The sequence below is a fragment of the Tiliqua scincoides genome, chromosome 4 (assembly GCF_035046505.1).
Source record: "Tiliqua scincoides isolate rTilSci1 chromosome 4, rTilSci1.hap2, whole genome shotgun sequence".
Classification (NCBI taxonomy): domain Eukaryota; kingdom Metazoa; phylum Chordata; class Lepidosauria; order Squamata; family Scincidae; genus Tiliqua; species Tiliqua scincoides.
The window spans coordinates 81426544-81448376 of record NC_089824.1 but is presented as its reverse complement, the minus strand read 5'-3'; the positions used below and the strand labels follow the sequence as shown (position 1 = coordinate 81448376).

The window sequence follows — 21833 nt, the reverse complement described above, 5'->3', positions numbered from 1 at the left end:
TGACACCCAACTGCAGGATGCAGCACATGCCCCATTGGCACAGCTTTGCCAGTGCTGGAAAGCACTGGCATAAGGGGTTAGGATTAAGCCCTAAAATGGGCTGTCTCTGCTTGGGACCTGAGTATCTGAAGAGTCACTGTCTTCTCTATTACCTTGCTCAAAATCTAAGATCATCTTCAGACATCTTCCCTTATGGGCTCTCACCTTCAGAGATTAGGTTGGTGGCAACTAGGAAGAGGGCCTCCCCATTCAAAGAATGACCTCTCCAAGTAAGTCAGGGAGTCACCACTGCTTTTGTCCTTGCAATGGCTTGTTAAGACCTTTTAGTTCTTCAAGGTTTTTAATGTGGTCTGTGGCTGCTGCTTTCTGGGCTTATCTGATTTCTGGTGCTTATCTGATTTCAAATAGCTCTTCTTGTTAGTACTGCTGATTTAAGTTATTGCCTATCTTGTATTGTTTTATACCACACATTTTTATAGGATAGTGTTTAATAAAGGAGTATATAAATATTTTTAATAAAATCAACCATGAGGATGCAGCTTCCTCAGTAGCCCCCACCACAGCCAGGCGCAAGGCTGAGGAGAAAAAGGGGGCATGAGGGAATAACCTGTGCCAGGTGTCACTCCCTCCCACCTCCGACACAACCCCTGCCCTCCCCTGTTCTGCCCAGCCCCCAGCCCTGTTACGCCCACCCCACCAACAGGTCCTAGGAGAGGGGCGTAAAGGCGGTAATTTGTACCCAGGCCCAGGGTCAGAAAGGGGGCCCAGGAGTCAAAGGAGGGGGCCCAGAAAGTTCCTGGGATCTTACATTTTCCTACCTCACCCAAACTCACTGCCTATGCATGATGCTGGGGGTACAACTGTGGGAATGCAGTGGCAACTACTGCTGCAAGCCATATACACCCTGCCCAGAAATGCATCCACGACCCTCCTTAACACAGTGTCAGAACTGGGAGTAAACTTGCCTGCTATAGTAGCCATTTGGCGTGTGTATCTGATAACCATGAAGAAGTGTATTTCAGCTCAGGGGCACAGCTGCAAGGCTACAGCTGCTACAGAAGTGTGTTTTGGTGCACACAGGATACTGCCCATTCTAGTGTGAGCCTAAATACAATGATGCTAATTTTCAGCAATGATTTTCTAAATTTCAAAGATTTTAAAGAGACAGGAGTGTGTTTGGTTTTTCATATTACTTTATCTAGCTGCCAATGCCACATGCCCAATAATTATGGGATTATCACATGAGCTGCCCTTTCAGCAGTATTGTTTCTGCTGAGGTGTCATTTTGCAGAGCATTGCTCAGCTGCAAAATGATGCCTCAGCAGAATCAGGACTCAGAAACTACACAATATAGAATTAATAGCAAAATACAGTCATATGTCGCTTAACGACAGGGATGCCGAGAGGCACCCCCATCATCAAGCGAGGCTTGACGTTAAGCGAAGCGTCACATATGCAGGCCATCGCTAGTTGGAATGTCACTAAGTAACGTTCACCTGTAATGGGAAATACAAGAAAATACAACCCTTTACAACCCTTAAATACAACACTTGTATACAAGTAAAAGCAATTGAAGAAGAAATATTGCAAATAAAAGTATTATAATTATATGTAGAATGCAACTTCCTATAAGAGGATATAATGAGGCATAATTTAGCAGAGTTTTTGACTGTATACTTTGCAGACTTCAAATCAATACAATTATGTTTGTTGAAAGATGGATCATAATCAACAGTATGAATATAGCCATGCTATTCCCGTCTCTTCTTCTGCATTTAGATAATCTGTGGATCTTAACATCCTTTCTCCTATTGCTGTTTGTTAATCATTTAGGTTCCATGATTCATTCAATTTCAGAAATTCTGGTCTAGCAAATGTGTCAGGAAGGTACGATGCATTTTGTTGTTGGTGATCTAAAACATGATACCACTGATGATTTATTGATTCCAGAAACTGTGGATTTCACTTACTGGAATTCAATATGCTGATGCCATGAAAAAACTTCAGGCATTGTACTGTTGGATTTTTCCCCAGTGTCATATGCTGCTACTATCGGGATTCCTCTATATCATTTCACTGGACAAACAAGGGTTTTTTTTTTCTTCCTCTCCAAATGATACGTTTGCACGTTGGCACAGAGAACACAAAGTTCCTAGCAGGCTGTAGATGAGATTGAAATGCCAAGGTTATATAACATCTCCACATTTCTTTTTTTCTCATGTTTCTGTACTGAGAATCCTGAATACCTGGGATGATTTTCTCTCAGTCTGGTATTTTGCTGTGCTTCCATTTGGCTTATGACTTTCTTGGCAAAAAACATACAGCTGTGATATGTGAGAGCCAGTTAAAGACCATCATTTTCTACACATGGAACATAAAGATTCATATTCATAACAGCAAGCAACCCATCAAACCATTTTTGTGACTCAAATTAGGGTTAGTGCTTCTTCATCATAATCTTTCAACAAGTTTATCTCACTGCTTCACCAAAATTTTTGTTATAGATCAAAACCTTTTCTGCAAGCTTTGCTATCATCTGTGGAAAATGTGACGGAAGGTACATACAGGCTGTTCCTCCCCATGTGATCTATTGCTTTTTGTACCTTTCCAGTCAGGTTCCCCATTCTGAACCCTGGGTCCGTTTCATCTTCTTTTCATAATATCTTCCATTTAATTCATTAAGGATGCAATCCAAACCTGTCATTGAGCTGGTGTGGCTGACCCCATGCTGGTTCAGATTGTCACAAATGTACCGTAAGGCATGTTTGTGCCTACATGGGAGTTGGCTGGGCTGGTGAGGAGGCCCATGCCAGATTTCAACCCTGCACCAGTCAGCACAGATGAGTTTGTGCCAGGCGGCAAAGGGTAGTGGGAGGGTGTTTTGCAGGTGGGGAGGGGGCATTTCTGAGTGATGGAGGGCAGAATGGGGGTAGGATCAGGCCTGGGAGAGGGTGGGATCATCCACCTCCTAAGTTGCATACGATGCCATACAAATACATCTGCCAGTATTATCTACATCAACATTTGTAACATTAAACGATAAAATTTATTGTCATTGAACATTTGAAGAAAAAAACATACATTTTTTGTACAGCGTTCAAATTTGTCAAATTCTCATGTTGTTGTTTTTTAGTAAAGTTGTACTGTAATGCATATTTTTGCCATTTAGCTTTTCTTTGAGCAGATGTTTGAGATTTATTTCCATTTTACCTTGGCCTTCATAAAAATTGTGTAGAACAATTCCACAGGTAGCAAGCACATCAATGTTTTAATTCTTGGGCATGAATGTTCAAGGTAACATAACCTGCATTATCTGATGTTTCATTAGTGTTATTTTTAGGGCAACACAAATTACTATCATTTGGATACTAGCACAGGATGCACAAATAACAGTCTATAAGTATGAGCTGTTTCTCACCGTCATTCTTCAGAGCAGGTTCCCTGAGCAGTTCTGGTGTCTTCAGCATAATTTCATTCAGTTGAGAAGGGTTCTGACATCAACTAGCACATCTGAAAAAAACAAAAACATGAAATCATACTTTTTTAAAGCAAATATTTTTAAAACATATTTTAATGTTCCCAAGTTGATATCTTGACCTTAAAAGCAACAAACATGTGAATTCTCATATATAATATAGAAAGATTTAAATATGAAAAGCAACGTTAAAAGGCCATGACAAGTTGCCATATTGGAATCTTTCCATTTTCCAAGATGGCTCCACATCTGAAAATGACTAAGGACTCAATCCTGTCCAACTTTCCAGCACCAGCGCAGCCTCAATGCAGCCCTTGAGGAGGCTTCTGTGACTGCCTCTCCACCACAGGATGCAGTGCACACCCCACTGGCACAGCTGCACTGGCACTAGAAAATTGGATAGAATTTGTCCCTAAAGGTGCAATTCAAAGCAGCTGTTAAACCAGCACAAGTCCCTTGCGCCAGCCTCCAGATGTCACAAACATGCCATAAAGCACATTTGCGCCTCTGCGGGAGTTGGGGAGGCCGGTGCAAGAATGTGCGCCAGCCTCCCCATGCCCAATTCAGGCCCAGCAAAGGTAAGTTTGCACTGGCAGCAGGCTGCTGGCGTGAGGGTTTGGGGAGGGCATTTTGGGGCAGGGGAGGGCAAGCAGTGGGTGGAGGGCAGACCTGGGAGCGGGGGTGGGACCAGGATCCAGCACTTAGACCATATCTTAACCCCCTCCCAAGCAGCTCGGTGTTATATCAGGTTGCTCAAATCTGCGCCATCTATTTGAGGCGCAGATCCCAATAGGGTGGGATTGGGGTGACTACTATGCAACACAGAGTAAGGGGAAATAATTCCCCTTACTCTGAGTGGCGCTGCAGCCAGCCCCAACCCAGTGCTGGATACAGCGCAGACCAGTCAGCCTGCCTGTTCCAGCACAGGTTGGATTGGACTGTAAAACTGATATCTACAATCTTGTAAAAGGAGACCTTACAGGGTTTTATTTTTATGATCTAACAGTACAGCCATTATATACTATTAGTTGGGTGTATGACTGGTGAACATACAGTCTGTCATTATAACTGGGTCATCCTTTGAAACCATTATTAACAATCTTTCAGCTTCTAGATCAGAATAGAAGATGAAAACCGATTTCCTTCTGGATCTAATGATCAGTTAGATCATGAAACATGAGGCACGGTGATCTTTGACCCTAGACTATAAAAGCCACTGGATAGCCCAGTATAAGCATAGCAACACATAACATAGTGGAAAAGCTGCTTGATGTTAAGAGAGAATCATTTTGCAAAAGTCTAACTCAAGCTGGGACTTTGGAGCCTCAAAGGCTGTGTTATATGACGGAAGGTGACAGAATAACCAGGGTGACAGCAACCTGGGTAACATACTATTTGTGCAAAAGCTTAAAAGCCACATTGCTAAAGCATGGAAACACAGAGAATAGTAAAAAGCTGTTTGAAGCAAAATTAGTCTCACAGAAGCTGCTCACAGAAACTGTTTAGGCCTCAGAGTGTAAGCACTCTGGAATTTAGAAAAGATAGTGCAACTAAGGCAACAAAGAGATAGGCTTCATCTTGGCAGAAGTACACGTCTTGCCAAGGACATCACTATGCCTGCCTGCCAGTGCTCACTTATAGCTTTATATTTCATACTTTCATGCTATAAGATCAAAAGCATACATATGGAAACCAAGTGATCCCTTGATGCCAAACAGTACCCAAGGTAAAAGGTCACAATAGTTATATAGAATTAGCCATAGAAGTAGTTCTTAAGGAACCAAAAGGTTGCTTGATTTTAGGAAGGTATTAGGAAAAGACAAGCTTTTAGTTTTGCAGAGAGGCTTCACAGGTGTTCAAGGTTTGGATTAATACAGGAGAAAGGTAGGCAAATGCAGATAACAGTACCAGGCAAAACACACTGTGTCATCCTTTTAATGAGGTTGGCAAGGAGACCTGTCAATTAATTTCTAATTGGAATGATGGATGTGAGTAAGGTTCAACACTGGATAAATGATGGTTTTTGAAAACTTTTGGAAATTGTGTAATTTTGGCTAAGTTTTAAGGTGAAACTCCACCTGTATGTAAATCAGAGCCAATCAGTGGTTTTGCCCACTTATTGCCCACCTATTTTCTATCTTTAATGCAAATGGTATCTTATCTATATCCTATTAGGAATTAGCCCCATTTATGATGTCAAATTTTCAGCCAATGGGAAATCTAGATTTTCAAACAAAGAGGTGAGAAATTTATAAAAACCTCTGGACATCATTGGGTTGATGTCCATGCTTTGGACATGAGTCCCATGGACCAATTGTATACAGTTCAAACAAATGCTGTGAACCTTCATCCCTGTGTACTGAGTTATTCTTGAGTTGCTTATCAGCCTTGCAACAAAACATATTGTCTTTTTTAACACAGAAGGAAATTTTATTGGCCTATTTTTAGAAGAGTCCATTTACATTTTAAAACTCAATGTTGTTATAGCACACAACCAGGCTGCTGTCAGAAACAATAAGTAGTGCCAGCCATACAGCAGTGGCCTCTCTGGAGCCCCTGGCATTAGTAAGTCAGTGGGGGCAGACTGTGGACAGGGAGAAGGAGGAAGTGGGAGGACTGGGAGGCATTTCAGGGTAGAGAAGAGAGGGAGGAACCGGGGCTGGAAGGAGATAGGAAGGATGGATCCAAAAGCAGTGATGCATGCCAGATCTCTGTTTTAAGCATCCCTGGCCCTTTTGTCTCATTGGACAGAGACCACCAGAGTAATAACATATGTCCAAGGAGACTCACTGGAGGTTGGGCAGCCTACCAGGAGGTAAGTACAATATAATTTTACTTACCTCCTACAGGCTGTCTGATTGCCCTCCCCCATCATAGGATGCAGTATGTGCCTTTACGGTGCAGCTGCATTGAAGCTGGAGGCAGGAAGATATGATTGGGACCTTCTGCTGCAATCCTGTACATACTTTCCTGGGAGTCAGTCCCACTGAATTGGACCTATTTCTGAGTAGATATGCAAGGGACTACACCTGCGGTTTTCAAACTCTCTGGGAGTTTGAAACCAACAGTAAGTCTTTGCGGGGGCGGGGGGGGAGGCAGCAGAGGAAGGCAGCGACGCAATCCCCAGGATCGCATCGCTCAGGGGGCTGCAGGGACTGGGGTGCACCCTCCAGTCCCTGCAGCAGCCATCCCTGTGTGCGGGGAGCCCTGCGCAAGCACTTGCAGGGCACCCCAGGTCAGGGAAAGGGAGAGTGGGGCGATCAGCTCTGCCACCGCAAAAGTGAAAGCGGAGCGCGATCGCCCCACTCTCCCTTTCCCTGACCTGGGGTGCCCTGCAAGTGCTCGCGCAGGGCTCCCCACACACAGGGATGGCTGCTGCAGGGACTGGTGAGTGCACCCCAGTCCCTGCAGCCCAGTCAGAAGGGAAAGCGGAGCGATCGTGCTCCACTTACGGTTTTGCGGAGTGGGGCGCAATCGCTCCGCTTTCACTTTTCCTGACCTGGGGAGCCGTGCTGAAGGTTGCGCAGAGCTCCCCGCACCCCCAGGAGGCTGCAGGAGGCTTAGACAAGTGCACCCAAGCCCCTGCAGCCCCCCTGAGCAGCACGATCCACCTTCCCCCTGTCTCCTGGCTGCCCCCGCCCCTTAAGGGGGCAGAGGCCAGGACCCACAGGTTGGGGCGTTTTGACACCCCAGTCTGAATACCACTGGACTACAGTTAAATATCTCTAGCTTGTTTCATTGCAGATTCTTGGTGTGAACATTGTTTTAAAACAAAATGTATAAAAATTGAACAATGGAATAAAAAATATCCCAAATACATATAAAATATATATTGGGTACTAGCCTATGCATATTTATTCAGAAGTAAACCCTTCCCCCCTTTTTAATCTGCATCTTTGTGCTGCTCACATAGTGCCGAGTGGACAAAGCTTGCTCCTGAAATGAGTCCTTGATCAGATGACTGGCTTAGGTCAGGAGCCCACATTCCTCAGGTGGGAGGAGTTTGCTCTAGTTTCACTCTTGGTCAGCTCTTTTAGCAATCTTACCCACAGCAGTGAGCTCATGATCAGGGCTTGCATATAGGGTGAACTAACAGGAAACACAGGTGTTTGTTCTGGAAGTTGTGTGGGGTAGTCCAGACATTGCCACTAGTGTGTTAGTATCTCCAAGCAACATGGACAATAGATAACAGGATTAACATGGTAGTGACCTGTGAGGTATGTTTGTTTTCCTTCCTGCAGAGGATATGATCTACACCTTTTCTAAATGCAAACTAATCACCCTGCTGGAGCAGGTAAAAGCACATAAGGCAGGCCTTTTCACACTGAGACTTGTTAGGGTGGGTGAGGAGTTCCTGGACAAGATTTAAAAATTGTTTACAGAGTGAAACATAAGGTGGGTGGGTCACTGAAGAAGAGGAGGAAACCCCAGAGGAAGGTGAAGGTGCTTGGAAGCCCCTGACACTAAGGCAGTAGTTCTCAAACTTACCTGGGTCATGACATGCCCACAGCCTCTTCTTCTAGGTTCTGTCAGGCACCACCACCTTGGATCTCACCAAATCTTGTAAGATCCAAGATGGCAGCACCCAAATCTTGCGAGATTTCATGAAATCCAAGGTGGTGATGAACAGGAGAACAGTTAGGAGGGGCCACCTGGAAAATCCTGTGCCTGTGGTGCCTTTTAATAATAATAATAATAATAATAATAATACAGGATTTATATACCGCCTTTCTTGGTCTTTATTCAAGACTTTATTCAAGGCGGTTTACATAGGCAGGCTTATTTAAATCCCCGCAGGGATTTTTACAAATGAAAGAAGGTTCTTTCTTTCAAGAACCACAACATTCAGGTGTTTCTCTCTGATCTGGTTTCACATTCTGGCCTCCATCCTCCCACGCTCAGAGCAGATGGAATAGCTCAGCTTCAGCTTATCAGCTGCTTCAAGGTCACACGGTGCCGGTGGCCTCGAACAGGTGACCTTGTGGATGTTATCTTCAGGCAAATGGAGGCTCTACCCTCTCGACCAGACCTCCTGCCCCTCCTGCTCCTGTATTATTATTATTCAAGCTCCATGGACCAAAGAGGAGATCCTTACTTACTCACAGATTTGAGGAAACCATGCTTCAGTCCTAGGAGAACATGTCTGGTGGTAATACAGGATCCCCTGTTGGAAGGGACTGAGGCACCATTGTGCAGACTGGACAAGTTATCTCAGGAAGTACATTTTCTTTCTGGTATATGTATCTCTAGGATATGACAGAGAGGTTGCCAAGGCTCCTCAAATCTGCTGACTACTACCCCTCTTCCACCTAGGAACAAATGATACTCCTCAAAGTAGTCTCAGAAGGTTAAAGGAGCAAGTTTGAACCAGGAACATCCATGACCTGAGGCTGGAGCATAGCCTACTAAACTATCTGAGATTCTGTGTGCACAGGATTCCCCATCTTCATCTAGTGCGGAAGAGAAGAGCGATGTGTAACATGGGCCATAGCTCTTGAGAGGCAGTATGGTGAATCCTCTGGATCAGCCTGGTATAGTATAAACATGAGGCGCTTGGACTTTGGCCCTTGCCTAATCTACAGAGCAGCATCTTATACTTCCTGCATTTCAGAAGTCTACTATTAACCCACTGACTCAGGAATGCTGAGCTGGAAGGCCTAGATTTTAGAAGGGCTGCTCACAGCCCTGACCTGACCACGTTGGTAGGATTTTATCTCAGATTACTCTGAGAAGGCCTTGGCAAAAATTGCTATCTTCCTTATTCTTCATCCACAGCTGGAAAGAATTTAGCTGGACACCTACATTCTTAACCAGTGACAAGAACCCTGAGGAGGAAGGCCTGCAGTCCTGGCACCCTGCCTTGCGGCAGTGGAGTTTGGCTCACCAAGCTCTAACACAGAAGATTCATTGGCTGCTTAGCAGTGTGGAATACGGGAGGCCCAATGTACAGTCTCACAGTGGAAAAGACATATTTTGAGACATCATTTCCCCCGGTCTCAGCTGTATAATTCATTACTGATATACAGTTGACTGTTGTCAACGCTAGCATTAAATGGAAGTATGTACCTGACTGAAACAAATGCTGGTACAGGTGGCAGATGGCTCTGGGAATGAAGACAGACTGGAATGTGCTATGTCCACCTGGCTAGGAACACTCAAGCAGTGCCTTGCTGTTTACTTGCCAGAATTGCTGCTTTGGGATCCCTGGTTTGGATCTGGCATCCCATTTTAACCATGGTACACTATTGACTGCTGGGGACTTTTGCTTTAAGCCATCATGTAGCACTTCTGTGTGATGACACATTTGCAAACTGTTGCAAAGGGGATATCAGGATCTCACAATGACTGCTGTTACTTTCCCGATTGACAAGCAGATATGCTTCACTTCGGGCTGAGGACATGGCACACTTTTTTGGGATGAAACACTTTAACCAGCGCAATATCTTCCTGACACCATTTGCAAGCTGTTGCATACAACCTTAATTGCACTCAGGCTCCATGAGGCTTTTCACAGAACATGCATCCTTTCTCACAGTCATCCTGCAAATTAGCTTGCAATGCAGCCCTAGGCAGTAGCAAATAGATATTAAATGAGGCTTGCACATGAACTGATCTTTGCAAATAGACATCCCATTACAAAAGCAAATATTCAGAACTCAAACAAAACAGGATCAGTCTCTTGTGGGAAGACAGCAAGAAACTGCTAAGCGCTCTTCTGCTTTTTATATACTGTACAGTGTTTCGCAAGGGCACATTTCCTGATTACATTGTTTTCCCTTCAGACAGAATCTCTCTCCTTGTTTCTCCCACAGAATCAACTACAATATGAATCTGTTATTGTAAAGCTTGATAAAACACTTCCCACTCTCTTTGCTTTTGCATTCTGTTTTCTACAGGATTGCTCAAACACATCTCATATTAATTACTATTATTTTACCATAAAATCTCTAATGCAGTGGTTTTCAAACTCTCTTGGAGAGTCTGAGCTGCTCTAAGTTCTTGTGGGGGTGGGGGGAAGCAGCAGGAGCAGGGGAAAGGCAGCGGCATGATCCCCAGGATCGCACCGCTCAGGGGGGCTGCAGGGGCTCGGCTGCACGTACCTGAGCCTCCTGCAGCTTCCCGGGGGTGCGGGGAGCCCTGCGCGACCTTCTGCAGGGCTCCTTGCAGCTTCAGAAGTGAAAGTGCAGCAATCGCGTTCCACTTCTGCTTTAGTGGAGGCGGGGTGCAATTGCTCCGCTTTCACTTTCAAAGCTGCGGGGAGCCCTGCAGAAGGTCGCGCAGGGCTCCCTGCACCCCTGGGAGGCTGCAGGAGGCTCAGGTATGTGCAGCCAAGCCCCTGCAGCCCCCCTGAGCAGTGTGATCCTGGGGATTGCGCCACTGCCTCCTCCATGCCTCCAGGCTGCCCTCGCCCCTTAAGGTGAAAGTGGCCAGGGCCCACAGGCTGGGGCACCGTGATACCCCAGTTTGAAAAGCCCTGCTCTGATGTGTTTTAATCTTCTTCTGCCTGCTCTACCTTTTTTGATCTCATTGACTGATTTCCTGTGACATCACACTAATATTTTGCAGTCATGGCCCTCTGGCAATCCAATGAACCATTAACAGTTCAGATGGTCCATTGGAATAATGGGACTTCTATGTAGACATGGATAGGACTGTGCTCTCCTTCTCTCTGACTGGCCTCCAGCGCTCCGCTACAGAAGTGGCCACAGACCAGCCCCAGCCTTCCCCTGTGCTTCTGTCACAGCTGACTCACCTTCCAAAGTGGTCGGGAAGACAAGAACTGAGGTGCAGCACTCTGTGAGGCCCCTCCAAGTGTGGGTCTCAGGCTGGCCAGCCTAGTTGCCCTCCCCAAACGACAAGCCTGATTGTAATGTTAGAGGCCTCTGAGATATCACAGTCACTAGCATCAATAGAGTTAAATCCTAAGGTTCAAGAACAATTCTTGATAAATCATACTATGGGAGTACCGCCAGGGCTTCACATGACATCTTACTGAAATGAATTAACTGAGTGGCTTTGGATCCTTTCAATGGAAACAGAGATACAGCACTTGCTGCTTATGGTATTTGAAGGTTCATTTCATTGTGCCAAGCTTTCATCATAATTAGATGCTGCAAAGGAGTATCCATAGGAACAGTTCGTAACTTTTTCTGTCAATCCGACCAGGTTAGCATCATCCAAAACATAGCAAGAATTTCATGTGTTACACCGGTAGAATTTTCCATCTCCACTAAAATTGATGTCTTATTGTCTGCACTTCTGTGGCAGGGAATTTCTGTTTGAAGCTTCTTGTTGATATTGATGTGCTAGACAAGCTGGTCTTTGTGTGTCATCTTAATCACATAATTGTAATGAGGGAGTTCTGGGGCTTTTTGCAGTAATTGGAATGAGGATTTACTGAATGACTGACTGGAAGATTATAGAGGTATCTTTCTGGAAGTATTAAGAATTTTCACTTTGGTATGTGGGCCCTCGATTGTTATGTCAAGGCCTTGGTTTAATTATGGCATTCATACAGATATTAAAATACATAGCTTGCTGGGAAAGTTGAAAGAAAAAGATCAATTTTGGAAATGCATGTGTTTATATTTTCCAACAAGTTAATAAATGGCTCATTAAAATTTACTCTTGTGGTAAAGTTAATCAACATACGTTGACTGGTGCTTTGGCGTGCAAATACATGATGCATTTGTTCTGCCCCTACTATCTTTTCTTTGGCATAATTCAGTGTATAATGTTATATTAAATGATTTCCTATCCAACCCCCTTAAGGAAAAAAAAGCCTTCATTTTCAAAAGCTTTGCCAATTTCTGAATATGGTTTATCTACTTCATTAATTATCAGTGGATCTTATACCACGAGAGAATGGAACTATATTTTGACGAATATAAAGAAGCCTTCTCCACCTTCCATTCATCTTGATAATTTTCATTGCTATGTAAACAGTAATGCGCATTATCATGATTCATGAAGAGGGAATTCTCAGTTTCATTCTAACTCCAGAGACTGCTACCTAAGACACATAATTAGGAGCAAAAATACAAACGCTAAATGAGGAAAACACTAAACATAAAAATAAAAGTTTCAGTTTGTCATTAGTTCCCTCACAGTGTATTATCTGTGTAATAGATAAGCTGTTCTATATACAGTGATACCATCCATCCCATCCTATTGACTATCATTGTTAAAAGCATATATATAGTAGCCTGTTAAAAGTACAGATGTGTAACATTTCCCCTAATGCAGTCAAATATCATGGTAGCATCAAACCCAATATATTAAAAATAAAATAGCTTGCTATATATATTAAAAATAAAATATGGAAATGAATGGGGACCAACCTGAAATTCGCTCGCAACCCACCTAATGGGTCCCGACTCACAGTTTGAGAAACACTGCTCCAAGGAACTCAGAGTGGTCTAGTTCCTCCCTTCATTTTGCCCTCACAACAACCCTGTGAAGTAGATGAGGCTGAGAGACAGTGACTGGCCCAAGGTCATCCAGGAAGCTTCATGGCTGAACAGGGATATAAGCCTGGATCTTTCACATCTAAATCTAATTCCTGAACCACTATATCATTCTGACTACAGCATGCAATTTTGGGGGAACATAGTACTGCGCTATTCAAACTGGTACTATATATTTGAGAATCTGTAGATGCCCTGATGCCTAGAGCTGGACCGACCTGATCCAGGGGGCACAGGGCCAGGAAAGGCCTCAGCAGGGCCCAGCACAGGCCAGGGAGCAGAGCATGCCTGCACATGCTGGAGTGGCTGAGGAGTGGCAAGTTGCAGCAAATGTCCACAGGAGCCATTCCGTCTCCCAGAAAAGGAAGCTGAGGACCCAGAAGGTGACCAGGCAGGGTGTGTGGAACCAGGAAGGGGAGAGGGACCAGCCAAGGCAGGGGACTATAAGAAACATGATGCAAAGTAAGGAATAGGCAATTTAAAAGAATTAAGCAGCTTTACCTTTTCTCCATCACCTGTTTCCACTTCTCCATCTTCTCCACACAACAGGCTTATCTTTTTTGTACCATAGCCCTGCCAAAAAAAATCCACTTTTTTTTTTGTTTTTGACACCCTTTGCCAGCTTCAGCTCAAGCCTCATTCTCTATTTTAGAGCTCATGTTGTTGGCACCATCGCACTCTGGATGGTGGTTCTGGCACAGTGTCTAGTGTGGCTGAAAAGGCCGATTCGGGAGTGACAATCCCTTCCACACAGGGAGCAAGTGTAGTGTGTCCCTCGTGTGTCTCCCTGGCTATGGGCCTTCCTTCTTTGCCTTTTTGCCTCAGACTGTTGGCCAAGTGTCTCTTCAAACTGGGAAAGGCCATGCTGCACAGCCTGCCTCCATGCGGGCCGCTCAGAGGCCAGGGTTTCCCACATGTTGAGGTCCACTCCTAAGGCCTTCAGATCCCTCTTGCAGATGTCCTTGTATCGCAGCTGTGGTCTACCTGTAGGGCGCTTTCCTTGCACAAGTTCACCATATAGGAGATCCTTTGGGATCCGGCCATCATCCATTCTCACAACATGACCAAGCCAACGCAGGCGTCTCTGTTTCAGCAGTGCATACATGCTAGGGATTCCAGCTTGTTCCAGGACTGTGTTGTTTGGAACTTTGTCCTGCCAGGTGATGCCGAGGATGCGTCGGAGGCAGTGCATGTGGAATGCGTTCAGTTTCCTCTCCTGTTGTGAGTGAAGAGTCCATGACTCGCTGCAGTACAGAAGTGTACTCAGGACGCAAGCTCTGTAGACCTGGATCTTGGTATGTTCCGTCAGCTTCTTGTTGGACCAGACTCTCTTTGTGAGTCTGGAAAACGTGGTAGCTGCTTTACCGATGCGTTTGTTTAGCTTGGTATCGAGAGAAAGAGTGTTGGAGATCGTTGAGCCAAGGTACACAAAGTCATGGACAACCTCCAGTTCATGCGCAGAGATTGTAATGCAGGGAGCTGAGTCCACATCCTGAACCATGACCTGTGTTTTCTTACGGCTGATCCTCAGTCCAAAATCTTGGCCGGCCTTGCTAAAATGATCCATGAGCTGCTGGAGATCTCTGGCAGAGTGGGTAGTGACAGCTGCATCGTCGGCAAAGAGGAAGTCATGCAGACATTTCAGCTGAACTTTGGACTTTGCTCTCAGTCTGGAGAGGTTGAAGAGCTTTCCGTCTGATCTGGTCCGGAGATAGATGCCTTCTGTTGCAGTTCCAAAGGCATGCTTCAGCAGGACAGCGAAGAAAATCCCAAACAAGGTTGACGCAAGAACACAGCCCTGCTTCACTCCGCTTCGGATGTCAAAGAGGTCTGATGTAGAGCCATCGAAGACAACAGTGCCTTTCATGTCCTTGTGGAAAGATCTGATGATGCTGAGGAGCCTGAGTGGACATCCAATCTTGGGGAGAATCTTGAAGAGGCCGTCCCTGCTGACCAGGTCGAAAGCCTTCGTGAGATCTATGAAGGCTATAAAGAGTGGCTGTCGTTGTTCCCTGCATTTCTCCTGCAGTTCTCTAAGGGAGAATACCATATCAGTGGTGGACCTGTTGACTCGGAATCCGCACTGCGATTCTGGATAGACGCTCTCTGCAAGTACCTGGAGCCTCTTTAGTGCAACTCGGGCAAACAGCTTTCCTACTACGCTAAGGAGAGAGATGCCGCGGTAGTTGTAGAGCCCAATCCTAACTAATTTTAGAGCCCAATCCTAACTAATCCCCCCCCAGCCAAAGCGGTTGCACCAACAGAACATCTGCGAGGGCAGTCCTGGAGGCCTCCTCATGGTCAGGGAACTTTCATACCCTTATCTTGGGATAAACCTCTGCTTCTCCAATGGGTCTCCTCAGATCTGTGTCAGCCATTTTGCGGGAGAGTAAAGAAGAGGGAACAGGGGAAAGAATGGGGAAAGCTTTCTGGCACCCATTAGTGCTGCCAGGCTCTACCCCATTCTGCCCCTTCCCTGCCCAGACATTCCCCATTTCTCCCCTCTCTGCCATGTTCCACCAATTGGTAGTGGGTGGCTCTTTTCTTTAAGCAAATGCACAGCTGCCAGCCATGTGCACTTGTAGCCTCATTGCACGTGCTGTCGCAGTGGCAATTTCGTTGGTGGAACACGCATTCCACTAGGGTATCTGCTGGTTACAACTGGTCCCTAAGTCATCTTGACATCATTCTTGCAGGTAAGGGCTATACTTGTGCATTGTTCATTTATCAGCTGTTCTTCTATCCTTGTACATGTTCTCTTTGCTTTTTGACTCTTCAGAAAGCACTCTGTGCAGCCACATTCTACCAACTTTTCTTCTCATAGGAACTATTTGCAATTGTGCCTTCCTCTCTCACTTTTCAGAATATCCTACCCTTCTTGGACTGTTTTCTCCTATAACAGTTCTAGGCATAGATACAATTTTATTGTTCTCTGAGCCTGCTAAAATCAGTTTTCCAAAAATCCAGAGTACATATCTTACTACATTTAGCTTTCTTTACCGTCAGTATCAAAAATTCCAAGATGACATGGTTGCTTTCACCCAAATTCCCTGCCACTTTCACTTCCTCAACCAATTCTTCCTCACTGGTAAAGATTAAGGGCCTGTGCTGGTACGTGGTGTCACAAATGTGCCAAAAGGCACATCTGTGACATGTTTCACCCAGCCAAAGCAGGCGCTGGCTCAGCACAACTCTGCGCTCAGTGAGTGCCAGGTGGACGACGGGTGACCTCCGCCCAGAGCTTCGGGTGACTGCCCAGTGGCAGAAAGAGGGGATGTCGGGGGATGCGTGTGGGAGGCATTCTGCTGGGGCAGGGGAGGGCAGGGAGGCATGGTGGGGGAGGGAAGGGATGGTACCAGTGGAGCTCAGCTCTGCCAGAGCCCTATGTAAGGCCTCTCAGCCTGACACAGGACTCCATTACTCTGCGCCAGCTGAATAGCTGGCTCAGAGTCCAGTAGCCCCATTGTGGGACTACTTTCCTTACATGGGAGAAGGGGACAAATTTCCCCTTCCCCCAAGGAGCCAGCTGCAGCTGCCCGGTGTACTGCAGGAGCCACTGCAGCCCAGCGTGCCCAGCAGCTCAGGATTGGACTGTAAATCCAGGATATCAAACCCCTAGTTTAGGATTACACTATAGTTCCGTCATTGTAGCTCATCTCTAAATTATAGTGAGTCCTGCTGCTGCTGTACTTTCACTTTCAGCTGGAGTTTCTAATTTCTCCAAGCCTAGTTTAGGTCATAACCAGTGGCTGAAGCACTGTCCTTACAAGGAGAGTCTACAGCATCTGGAACTCTTTCATTTAGGAAAAGAGCAATGGGAGGGAACATGATAGCATGATAGATGTTAATAAAATGATGTATGATGTGGAGACAGTGGAGAGAAGTTTTACTCCATCTGTCATAATACTATTACTTTGGACCACTTAATGAAACTGCAGGAGAGACAAAAAGTACTTCACAAAATATGATTTATGATACTTGCTGCCAATAGATTAATTGGCTATAAAAGGGGATGAGACAAACAGCCCAATATTGGGCTACCCTGCTGGCAGAACTAGTGTGTTTTACGGTAGCCGTAAAATACATTCTGGTAGTGCGCAGAATCGTGTGTCGATGGAGCGCCAACAGAGAGGCCAGAGCTTTCCCCTGAAGGCTGACTGATCCAGGTAAGATAGGGGAAGCAGGATAGGGCCTGAGGAAGGCAGAACTGGGAGGCAATAGGACAGATTAGGTCTGAATGGGATCAGGTTCAGTGGCAGTGGTATCTGCCAAATCCAAGTCCTCTTTCCAGCCCCAATCCTGCCCCAAACTGGACCCACATTGACTTTGAGTAGTGATTTCACTGGCACATATTTGAGTAGTCCTAGCCAGTTCTCAGAGGCTTACCTCACAGGTTGCAGCATAAGCATTTTGCTGTGGCTGTATGGGGGGGGGGGGGAGAATCGGATTGTGCCCAAATTCATTCAATGTAGATTTGATTATGACTATGGAACTGGTGATGATACATAACCTCCAGCTTCTGAAACAGTACCATTTGATGCAGAGGCTTGACCTCCTGATCATGAACTTTCCAGAAGAATCTGGTTGGTCCATGTGGGAAAAATAATGCTGTGTTTGATAGACCATAAACCTGAACCAGTAAGGCTTTACTTATCGTCTTAGGCTGCTGCATTCAGCCTCTGCAGCCCTCCAATAGCTGTTATATGGGATTCCAGCTTTTCTCAAAACAAAACAAAGCATTTATAAAACCCCTTATGGCTGTTGGATTGTTCTAGGGGATCACAGGTCAGCGCACACTTATTTTTATGTTATTTTTTCCATTTATATCTCATCTTTTGCATGGTCATAGAGTGACACTTTATTTGTGCATGTTACTCCCCAGCAAGGTAAGGGTACACAAAAGAGAAAGTAGAATGGCTTTTTCATCCAGATCTTAACAATTAAATACTAGAAAACCAATTATATTTTCTTCCATGTGGAGCTGATTTCCTTCACATATAGTAAATCAAAACAAAGCAAAATCCAGGCCACAGCCACCCCAGGCTTCCCTGCTGCTTGGAATCCTCTCAGTGCATCCCTTTGATCTGGCTCTCTTTTGTGAATATCTTCCATTTTCTCTGTAGACTGTCCTCAATGAGTCAGAACAGCCCACCTCATATTTCCCCACCTGGATCATCAATTTGCAGCTGCCTAAAGATTATAATTAGGCACGGTTTGTTACTATTGTTGCAAACATTCAACCTGTGTTAGATGACGATGTCAGCCTTCCTAAAATGTGCATTATCTCATTGCTGTGCCTCTCCCTTGGTTTGACCTAGATTGAAATGTTCCTTACAGAAGCAAAATAAGCTCCCTCTATTGGTGGAACAGGACACTAAGCAAATTAACAGATCTAGAAAGTGCACTGAAGATTTACTGAACCAAACAAGCATTCATTTAAAATATGTGTATTTGTAGTGTTCTTTTGTAACTGTTTTAACAAGTGTTATTACTTCTTTATTTAAATTCTCCCCTGAAACTGTAGAGCCTGAAATACATAGGAATACTGAATACTCGTGGTTCAATTAATCTTCTGTACAGCAGTGCCTGGTGCCATCACCCTCTTGTTTGGTCTTACACAATGTTCTAGTACACTCACATGTGTATACTGACACTACGAATAAACTTTGCATTTGTTTAAAAGAAAAACATCAGAGTTTAATCTTCACACATGCACAAACAGTATATTCATATATCATCATCAATGCATACCTTCAGTACAGTACATACATTCTTTAGGGTACATCCAATCTCAACCCAAATAGAACTCTCCATGCACACCAGTAAAGGAATTGTGAGTCATCAATATGATTCTAAAAAGCTCTGTTTGGCTCTGCTCATGACTATTAGAAGAAATCCAAGCTATCTGAAAACTTCTAAGGATCTTCTCATCCTGCAGTCTATTATATTTGGAAGGGTGGAATGGATAATTTTTGAAGGGTTCACATGATGCTTAGGCATGCTTATCATAGCTGTGTCAGACCAATGTTCCCTAGATGGAATTCTCAGTAATTACAGTCAATTCTAGCTGTCTGTGCACTCAGTTCCCACAGATTCACTTATCCATGCAAACAAACGTGTAACTCAACTTGCATCATTCACTGCCTGTTTTTGGCTATCTGTGGCCATTCTAAAACTCTCCGCAGCCATCCTGAAGCTATTCAGGGCAGCCATATTGAAGCTATCCATGGCCATTCTAAATCTAGCCAATGCATCCGCAGCCACTCTGAAGCTACTGTGGCAGCCATTCTGAAGCTCTCCCCAGCAGCCATTCTGAAGCTATCCACTAATATTCCTGATCAGATTAGTAGCCCTCCCCTAACCCCATTCATCTCATAGGATCAGTGATTTGGTATCCACCTATTTGGTATCTGCTGGGGTTTCAGGAACCTAACCTCACTGGATAACAATTGACTGTGAGTATCCATTTTTAGTAGTAATAACAATACTGGAATAGCTGAAAAGCAGGGCAAACACATGTTCTATGAAATACTCTTTGTGGAAGGGGTGGTAGCTCAGTGGCTTTACGCATGATAGGTCTCTGGTTCAATCCATGGCATTCCTAAGTAGGATTGGAATTCCTGAGAGTCGTTGCCAGACAGAGAAAACTCAGTGGTACTGACTTAAATGGATGAATGGTCTGACTCCATACATGTTTCTGATTCGGTACCTTCATTTGTTTATATGCACCTACTCCAGGGTAGAAATGTTTGAGCAACTGGTTCAAATGACAGCAATGTTGTGGACTTCTTGTAGGTTTTGGCAGTTCTGATAGGGCTGATGAGCCTGCCAAAATCTCTTTCCACATGAATGGAAACAGAACTGGAACACGGCCATTATCGTTCCTTGTGCAAGTAAATTTAATCTCACTCCCTCAGCTTCAAGTGAGGCACCTGAACAAATTGCTATTTACTGTATGATGCAAGGCTTGCCAATTGGAAGGGCCTGAGAAGCAAAAGAACAAGAAAAGCCCCCAAGAAGCAAGGCCACCTGATTATGAGGAACAATTCTGATGGCAAAATGATTCACCATAGGGTCACCAGCCAGAGAACCTGTAAGGGTTTATGCCAAAAGAGTGAACAAATTATTAAAATCCATTTTCTATTTCAAATAACGCTTCCTCCTTCTCCTTTGCTTCGTTGATTTGGCCCTTTCAGTGCCTTCCCTTTTTAATTATGTTGAAATAAATCAGACTAGTCCACCATGTCACTTTGGTTTTAATATTAGGTAATTTATGTTTTGTGATATGCCAGGCAATGTATGTAGTTTTTAATTTCAAAACAATAACAAATCAATTTTTAAAAATCCCAGGACTTAGGTGAACTTAACTAGAACCCTCCTGTAAACCTTTCCAAGATTGTCCAACATATTACTCAAATGGCAGGACTCAGAAATTGAACTCCAAATGTGGCCTTCCATGTTCAAGACATTGCTAATAGTACTCATGATCACTCATTATATATTCACATTCATATTCAAATGGAGTGATATTGAGAAGAGACAGTGGCATATATCTAGCGGGGGTGGGGGCAGGCTGTCCCGGGTGCCACCCAGGGGGGGTGACATCACTAATGACAAAAATTGCAGTTCTTAGGAATAATACTATGATGTTATCTGCCATTTGATGCATAATTTACAGCAGAATGCAATGAAACAAACCACACTAAAATATTTGTGTTCTATCAAAAGTTATAACCAAATAACCAGAAAAAGAAAACACAATTGCCTAATGTCATAAAAGTGGGTTTCTTTAACTCAGAACTGACCAATGAGCCTGAGTGTTCTGAGAGCTAACGAGGTGTTATGACACAGCATGGAACCAATAAGATGTTATGAGTTAGCTCCCTTTTCTATCAGAGCTAATACTCAAACTCCTATTTAATTGTGTGAGAGTCATCAAGTTGGCCACTATTTTTCTGTTGGTTACTGATTGGTTGGGTAACTTGTACTGATCTATTGTAAAATAAATAAATAAGTGGGGGAGTTACTCTAGTGATGCCACTGGAAGTTTGGGTGCTGGTGGTCACTGGCTTAGATGACTTTTAAAGTGGATTCTAAACGTTCACGGTCAGATTGGCCAGATTGCATAACCACAAAAGACAACAAGGCATCCCAAGAAGTAGGACACCCAAGACAAATGTAGGACATGACAAAATAAAAGGTAAAAACACTTGTCTATTGATTTCATGTGGCTAATTTAAACACTAATGTTGAGGTTCCCCTCCTCTCACAAGTCCCCAACTTACCCAGGGGGAAGGCTTCTGGGCCAGAGGATCAGGGAGGAAGCCGGTGGAACATGGGGCCACCTCCCCATAAGCTGCCTGGGCACTCCTGTAGGCGGCAAAGCGCAGCAGAGGAACACGGCACGCTGAACCCCCGCTTCTCCCTCTGCCTTGGAGGAGGGAGGGAGGAGACAGGATGCAGACCATTCAGCTGCTGGGCTGTTGCCCCTCCCCAGCCAGCTGCCGGGCAGGGCACCTGCCCATGACATTGGGGGCCCACAACTGGATCTCCCAACATCATCTGCCAAGCTACAGGACCCAGGTGGGCAGGGCCAGCCCACCCCCTAAAGGCAGAGACCAGAGCAGAGGCAGCAGCCTTCCCAGCCCTCTCAGGAACAACCCTGGCAGCTCCAGCTGAGAGGAGGTGGGAGGGAAACAGGGGGAGGAGTTGTGGTAATCCCAGGGGAGGGCAGTCCCAGAGACAGGCCCTTTTTGTACCATCCCTGTGAGGGAAGGGGAGAGGCCTGCCCTACATAAACCTGGAGGCCAGGGATGAGAAGGCAGTTGGGAGCCAGAAGAGCAGGCAGGAGTATCTGCTGCTAGCAGCCCTTGCTGCTGACCAGCAAATGC

At 45.0% G+C, this 21833-nt stretch overlaps 1 protein-coding gene across 3 annotated transcripts in view; it reads right to left on the bottom strand.

The window, feature by feature from the left end:
- LOC136649069 (enoyl-CoA delta isomerase 2-like) overlaps window positions 1–21284 on the bottom strand; it is a 70086-nt gene extending 48802 nt beyond the window's left edge. For 2 of the 3 annotated variants that reach the window (XM_066625478.1, XM_066625481.1), the window contains exons 1-2: window positions 10576–10640; window positions 3419–3510 (exon numbers count right to left, since the gene is read on the bottom strand). The gene's annotated coding sequence lies outside the window, so the exon portion shown is untranslated. Of the gene's footprint in view, window positions 1–3418; window positions 3511–10575; window positions 10641–21227 lie in introns of those variants that run through there. The other variant, XM_066625479.1, reaches the window with a different exon arrangement.
- Between the last annotated feature and the right edge of the window lie 549 nt (window positions 21285–21833).